Source organism: Denticeps clupeoides, chromosome 16 (assembly GCF_900700375.1).
Source record: "Denticeps clupeoides chromosome 16, fDenClu1.1, whole genome shotgun sequence".
Classification (NCBI taxonomy): Eukaryota; Metazoa; Chordata; class Actinopteri; order Clupeiformes; family Denticipitidae; genus Denticeps; species Denticeps clupeoides.
The window spans coordinates 9,251,696-9,259,619 of record NC_041722.1 but is presented as its reverse complement, the minus strand read 5'-3'; the positions used below and the strand labels follow the sequence as shown (position 1 = coordinate 9,259,619).

The 7,924-nt window shown below is 37.3% G+C and overlaps 1 long non-coding RNA gene across 1 annotated transcript; it reads left to right on the top strand.

Moving 5' to 3' along the window:
* Positions 1-308: 308 nt before the first annotated feature.
* Positions 309-2,425, top strand: LOC114766129 (uncharacterized). Its single transcript, XR_003742747.1, has 3 exons — positions 309-369; positions 1,526-1,787; positions 1,965-2,425. It is a non-coding gene; the product is annotated as an uncharacterized LOC114766129 (long non-coding RNA).
* The last annotated feature ends 5,499 nt before the right edge of the window (positions 2,426-7,924 follow it).

Genomic DNA, 7,924 nt, shown 5'->3' with positions numbered 1-7,924 from the left:
ATATTAGAGCTAATATTATGACAAAACTATTTGAATGTGAATTGTGTAAATTTGAATTATTAAAATTGAATTTGAAATTATTTTACTTGAATATTAGAGCTAATATTATGACAAAACTATTTGAATGTGAATTATGTAAATCTGAATTATCAAAATTCAATTCTCTAAATTCAATTTTCTAAAATTCAATTTTTTAAATTCAGTTTTCTAAAATTCAAACCCAGAAATTCAGATCGTACAGAAAGTAGGTCAGAGGTCATTCACAGGGAGGCGTAGATGATCTCCGAAAAGTCGAGCGAAGCATTTTGGTCAATTACAGAGCTGCTCAGGAGGTGACCATTCTTCTGCGTGATCATGAATCGCCCAGAGGTAAGTGATTTTTAAGCATTTATGGTTTATATTTATATATTGTGTTAGCGTTCCCAGCATGTGAAACATTATCTGAGCGGTCTCTGGTGTTTGTATATTTGATAAAAGGGATTAGCATACCACCGTGTCTATATAGAACGCGAACACGCCGCAACAACTTTAAGTGACAAAGCGGCCGTTGTAAAGAGCTTAGAAATAGAACAGGGAATTCGTTTGCTGTTGGGAATTTCGCATTCAGTGTAGACATTATCCCTGATTTTAATCATCAGGTTCTACTGTCTTTTGTCATGACGCGTCACACCGCTCGTGTCCAGTCTAGACAAGGTGTAAACGTAATAACTCCAGGTACGGATTAACTAAAACAGAATAGAATACAATAGAATAGAATAGAAAGCCTTTATTGCCATTATACACAGTACAATGAGCGCAATGTATAAGTGATGTACTAAAAACTATAACTACATTACACATACAGACAAATAAATCAGATTAAACATACTTTGGTCCAAAGTGGCGAGCAGCATACAGTATGGTAGAGGTAGTATAGATAGCACAAGGGTATAATATAAATGCAATATTATACAAATATGACAGTTTTCAGTATGGAAACAGCTTTGGGGAAAAAAACTGTCCCTGAGTCTATTTGTTCTGTCAGGTATAGACCTATAGATTTTAATCTGCCTTCACTGGCTGGTGCTGCGCAACAGACGCGTTTTACAGTGTTACGCATTATAAACAATCACACACAATTCTTTTTTTATGAATGCAATGATCAATCAGGCATTTAGATGAGTCATGACTGAAACTTTTGCTGTTGCATGCTCGCTGCTCTCTAGCGAGTTGTCTCATAAACAACAAATTACAGATGTGTGCATACAGTGCAAGTGCACAGTAAATTGCACAGTGTAAACCACTTCAGTGATTATAATATGAGTTTTTGAGAGTGGTTGAACTATTATTTGAATTATTTGCTCTCTTTCTGTACAATTAAATGGTTATAATTAGTAACTTACAAAAACATTTGTAAATTAAATCTAAGCAATCAGCACAAAGAAAGTATTATGTAGAGGACATGTCACCTTGTGCTTTATTCTCCAAATGCTTGTTTGAACGAACTGATTGCTTAGGACTTTTCTCGTAATGCCTTATGTTGTAGAATAGAGCGACTTTGGAGAGATGTGTGGACTGCAGTGACCAGCGTCTACTATGATGTACTACACTATCTTGAGGAAGCCAGCTACCTTCATACTGCAGACCAAACACATCTCTTCTGTTGCCACTACACATTTCTACCACGGCTACAAGATGATCTGAGCATTTTCCGAGATGGTTCGAGAACAGAACACAACATGTCTCCAAACCAGCTCTGGGAATTGGGTCAAATTCATTATCCAGTTGATGATCCCCAAGATGAAGAGGTATTTTGTTAATGCTAATTTAAAGCCATGTTTACATTATTACAGGGGTTGTGAAAATTAAATGTTCCTTAACTGGTGTTTAAACACTATTACAGCTGAGATTATACACGATTTATACAGATAAGGGCCTCTGATAAATGCTGTAAATGTGAAATATGTTGTTCTTTGTTTACACAGGAACTGAACATTGCTGTTCATTGATTGCCTCCTGGTGAAAGTGTTGGTGTTAATGTTCCTATTGTGGAATGTCCACTTACAGCAGAGCAGCTTGCAGCACTAAAGGACACAGTGGATCCAAGATCACCATCACAATCCCATGGGATAGACATTTACATGGCTGCAGTGCAGTTTTGCCAGTCACTTGAGTAATGACACATTGAGTAGACACATGGAGTTCTGGAACTGAATTTAAATGTATTTGATAGAAAAACTGTAACATTATTGCATGGAAGTTTCCAAAGTCTCAAAAATAAAACTGCAATACTACATGAACGTGTGCATAGATGAACTGCATCAAAATTATTGAACAACAAGTCCAAACAATGCAGGACAAACTGTGGGACTGTAACTTCATTTGTAGACATGGTGTCTGTATTAGATTTCACATAACTCCTGAATATAACCGCAATTTACAGCAAGTTCTCTGTCTTGATCTTCCTTGTCCATCCTCAAATCCATGGTCATCAAGAGGGGCTTTCTCATCTCATGTTGGAGAATTATTTCCTTTGTGTATAAGGATGCTGCTTTATTTTTATCTGGTTCAGTTTTCCAATCTGCAAAGAAAACAAAACAACAAAAAAAACAAAGAAGCAACATGTTAACAGTTCAGCTGAAGCTAATTGTGTATTCTATTTCAGTTTTACATCTCAGAAATGTATTATGCTTATCAGTTCCAAAAAAAAATGTAAAAATGCTTGTGGCATCATCTGCATTTAAATGATCACCCGTATGTGTCACAGACACAGAAACTCCAGATGTGGATGGTTCTTCCATAGACACATTAAACTCCAGAGGTTGCATGCTTACACTGTAATATACAAACTTAATTAACGTGCAATAACGGAACAAAATTCCTTTTTGAATAGATAATTGCAAGAGTTCTAAATGAATTGAACATTCATAATTTGAACATAAAACACAATATTCACAATTGTATAGTGAAGAAGTGAAGAAGACCTGTGGCAATCTTAAAAGCACAAAGAAAGTACAAAAAACAACAATAAAAAAAATGTAATAAGATTTACTGAAAATATGTTGTGCGATTTTCCTTACCTGTCACCTGTGCAAAAACTTGCATGAATCTCTATCACATCAAAAGGCATTTTCTTTTGACAAATGGGGCAAGTTTCCTAGAGGGAACAATATAAAAACAATATAATGTAAATTATTTTCTTTCATGTTGTTTCAAGCATTTATTAGTTTTTTAATGTGGTTTTAAAATTATACATATGCAAAGAATGAGTGGAGTTACGTAAAGAACTCCTTTGAAACCCTGGGTTGCTGCTTTCAAATGTTTGGCACTGTACCCACTCTCATCGGGTGGGATAAGTGTAAGCTTCCGGGAGCCCCATCCACCTTAAGAAAAATTACACAAAATACAGAAAAACACAATGTATTATTGGATTTCATTCCTTTTATTTTGTTATGCCAGGATTCATGTTTTAAGCTTGACACAAAGGTATTTAATTACATAAAATATGAAATATGTTATTACTGATAATGTAAAAATTCAGAAATGTATTTGATTTTACTTATTTATTTATTTTCATTGCAATGTATCACTATGTTCCTGATGATTACCTGAAGACTTATAGACAAGCCAACCCCCCTTTACATCCTGAAATTTTGGGAACAGCTCCTTCAGTTGGGCACATACCTTACAATGTAAATAACACTGTCAGTATAGCAAACCATGTAAAAATTAAATGCCTAACAGTTACCAGTGCAACACTGGTACAAAAAGCTTATAGTGTTACATTATAGCAATGTGCTTAAGAGCACCTTAGCACCCATGTTCCACATACAGAGTTACTAATGAATTAACCTCTGTTACATTAGAAAAAGATCATTTTAAAAGATACAGGAGAGACGTCACACATACTTACTTCATCATAAGTTGCATTTTCAACCATTTGCATTGTCTTTCACCCAACCCAGCTTGCATATGTACCAGTTGCTCACTCTCCTCAGGTGTTCGCTCATATTGGTGAGGAAGCAGATAAAAGTTAACAGGCAATATTTTTGCAGGTTTGCTAGGGGGCATTGACAGCATTCGCCTTTTACCCCGTCCTTTGCTGAAAAACCCGGGAAATGATCTGTTGGCAAAACAAATTTCAATTACAAACCAAAATAATAACCATCAAATAATATCATGATGGCTTATGTCAATATAAAAAAAAATGTGGTTGCAAAACCTGGTCATCTCAGTTTGAATGGTGGCTCTCTGCTGAACATTGTGCTGCCTATGGAGGCTGAATTATGAAATGAATTTAATGAAAGTATTTTAATAAAACTATGTATGCACAAATACATATACATAACGGGGATTTCCTTTACCACACTATCCTTACTATCTATCCTTTCCACAATAATAAATAAAAATACACAAAAAACCTGCCATTATCGTGACTGGGACCAGCTGCACTGCTTGAGGTCAGCAAAGACAACAAGTGCCTGGCTGATCGCTGTCCTGTAAAAACAGTTTAAGCAAAATATATATATTTTTATATTTATTTTTATATATAGCTACAAACTAATGATGTGTATCTAAAAACAATATCGTTAGTAGGACATAAATTGAATTGGTTACTGAATCATTAAATAAGCCAATGATTCAGTAACCCGTTCATAAAGACAGTCACTTGCCTCGTTGCAGTAGTGTTGATATTCGGGAAACGTCTAAAATGTTGTTTACCTAAATAATATAGTCTGATCATGAGGAATATTGGCCAATTCCTTGGCTCGATCGGTGCATCTCTACTAATAACATTTATATATTTGTTTTATTTGTATGATATAAGCGAAAATGAACGATATAGCTACTTTAATCGTGCCTGCAAGCTACACATATATCTAAATGATTATTCACAATGTTAAAGTCTTCAACTCAAAACACAGCTTACAATCATCATCGAGTGACCTTATATCCAAGTTGGATCTGATGTGGATTCCAATCAAGGAAATAAATGAAGCACTAATGGAGTTATTGTATTAACACAGGACACGAGCGGTGTGACGCGTCATGACAGAAGACAGTAGAACCTGATGATTAAAATCAGGGATAATGTCTACACTGAATGCGAAATTCCCAACAGCAAACGAATTCCCTGTTCTATTTCTAAGCTCTTTACAACGGCCGCTTTGTCACTTAAAGTTGTTGCGGCGTGTTCGCGTTCTATATAGACACGGTGGTATGCTAATCCCTTTTATCAAATATACAAACACCAGAGACCGCTCAGATAATGTTTCACATGCTGGGAACGCTAACACAATATATAAATATAAACCATAAATGCTTAAAAATCACTTACCTCTGGGCGATTCATGATCACGCAGAAGAATGGTCACCTCCTGAGCAGCTCTGTAATTGACCAAATTGACCAAAATCATCTACGCCTCCCTGTGAATGACCTCTGACCTACTTTCTGTACGATCTGAATTTCTGGGTTTGAATTTTAGAAAACTGAATTTAGAAAATTGAATTTAGAGAATTGAATTTTGATCATTCAGATTTACACAATTCACATTCAAATAGTTTTGTCATAATATTAGCTCTAATATTCAAGTAAAATAATTTCAAATTCAATTTTAATAATTCAAATTTACACATTTCACATTCAAAGTTTTGTCATAATATTAGCTCTAATATTCAAGTAAAATAATTTCAAATTCAATTTTAATAATTCAAATTTACACAATTCACATTCAAATAGTTTTGTCATAATATTAGCTCTAATATTCAAGTAAAATAATTTCAAATTCAGTTTTGATAATTCAAATTTACACAATTCACATTCAAATAGTTTTGTCATAATATTAGCTCCATAGGAACGGAACATTTCAAGCACTTTGATAAGTCTTCAGAAATCCTGCAAGAAAATCTCTGAACAGGTGGACAGAACCAAAGAGCGTGGCTGTAATTGTCTGCTGTGTCGCCTTGACAGTGTAATATTAAATAAATGTGCATGGGCTATTAGATGAATAAAAAGATCACTCCTTCACTCACGTTTCTAGTACTTTTTCTAGTGCTTGTGGGAACTCGCACAAAACACAGATTCACGCTGTACTCCCTCGCGCATCTCTTCTCTTCTCACCTTCTACTCGACGCCGTCATTGGTTCCGCTCCACAACCATTACTTAGACATAGTTAGTAGACGTAAACCCCATCCTGAACATCCTTGGTTAGTCTTGAATTTACCTTTTACTATAGATTTCTTACTGATATTCTAAGAATGTATTCTTGTTAATACCACATTGTCCCCCATTTCAGCGAGGGTGTTGGGACCAGGAGGTGGGTCGGGTCGAACAGTAGCACCGCAGGTATGTCTCCACCTCCTGATTGATCCACTCAGTCTAGCCATTGGTTTGGGGATGGTAGCCAGACGACTGGCTGACCGACACACCAACTGTCCCCAGAAATGACGCCAGAATCTCTCCACAAACTGGGGGCCGCGATCAGAACCCCACTGTGGTTCCAAATTGTCGTACCACCAGCACTATGTCGGCTGTCTGTGCTGATGTTGGTTGCCCAGGAAGCGCGATAAACTGGGCTGCCTTGGAAAACCTGTCGATGAGGATAGTTTTTCACCTTAGTTAGTCTGTCCTAGTTAGGGTACCGGGTCACTGTTGCACAAATATACCACTATAGCCACATATTTCTGTATAGTTGTACAATACATCTGTCTGCCGCCGTTTCTGTTTGTTCTCTCTGAGGCATGGAATTAAGAGCTTTGCTCTGTTGCACATCAGTGGCACCTTGGCAGATCGCTATTCAAACTGGCAACCTTCTGATTACAGGGCCACTTTCTTAACCGCTAGGCCACCACTGCCCCTCAATTTGTATATTATCCCAGCTCCCGCACTCGATTGATTTAAGTTGATTTGAATCATTATGGTAGTAGTGGTGGTAGTAGCCTAGTGGGTAACACACTCGCCTGTGAACCAGAAGACCCAGGTTCGAATCCCACTTACTACCTTTGTGTCCCTGAGCAAGACACTTAACCCTAAGTTGCTCTGGGGGGACTGTCCCTGTAACTACTGATTGTAAGTCGCTCTGGATAAGGGCGTCTGATAAATGCTGTAAATGTAAATCATTATAGCCAAATGTGTCACGAATGAAGGCTGACGGGGGAAGGAAGTGCAGAGACAAGACCAGTGGTGGAATGCAACGAAGTAGCATTGGGCAGTGGTGGCCTAGCGGTTATGGAAGCGGCCCCGTAATCAGAAGGTTGCCCCACACACTGCTCCCCGGGCGCCTGTCATGGCTGCCCACTGCTCACTCAGGGTGATGGGATAAATGCAGAGGACAAATTTCACTGTGTGCACCGTGTGCTGTGCTGCTGTGTATCACATGTGACAATCACTTCACTTTATTTGTACTTCGTTACTGTACTTAAGTACATTTTACGTATCTGTACTTTACTTAAGTAAAAAATAATGCATACTTTTTATTTTACTCCACTACATTTTGCGGCAATTATCTGTACTTTCTACTCCAGTACATTTCTACAATTTTTGCCGTTACTCGTTTCATTTTATGAACACAATTTCCTCAAAATCTTGCATGAAAAAATAGGTAGCCTATTGCGTTCTACGTTGTTTGCCATTTCCTACCAATCAGGCTTTATTAGCTCCAATGATGGCAGAGCCGCACGTCAGTTCGCAGCATGAGCTGGTAGACGAGACATTCAACATGGACCCAGAGCTGCATCAACTGAGCTCTGAATCACAAAGAAATCCTTGGCCGGATTTAAGAAATTTATTTGAGTACAAAGGAGCAAAGAATGAGTCCTTGCAATTTCTTTGCATCCCATGCCTGCCTGAACATAAAGAATTGTTGGCATTTAAAAACTCCCCTTTGGAAAAAAACATATAGAGGTAAGCTATGCTATGGTATGCTATGCTTTTGGGTATGTTAT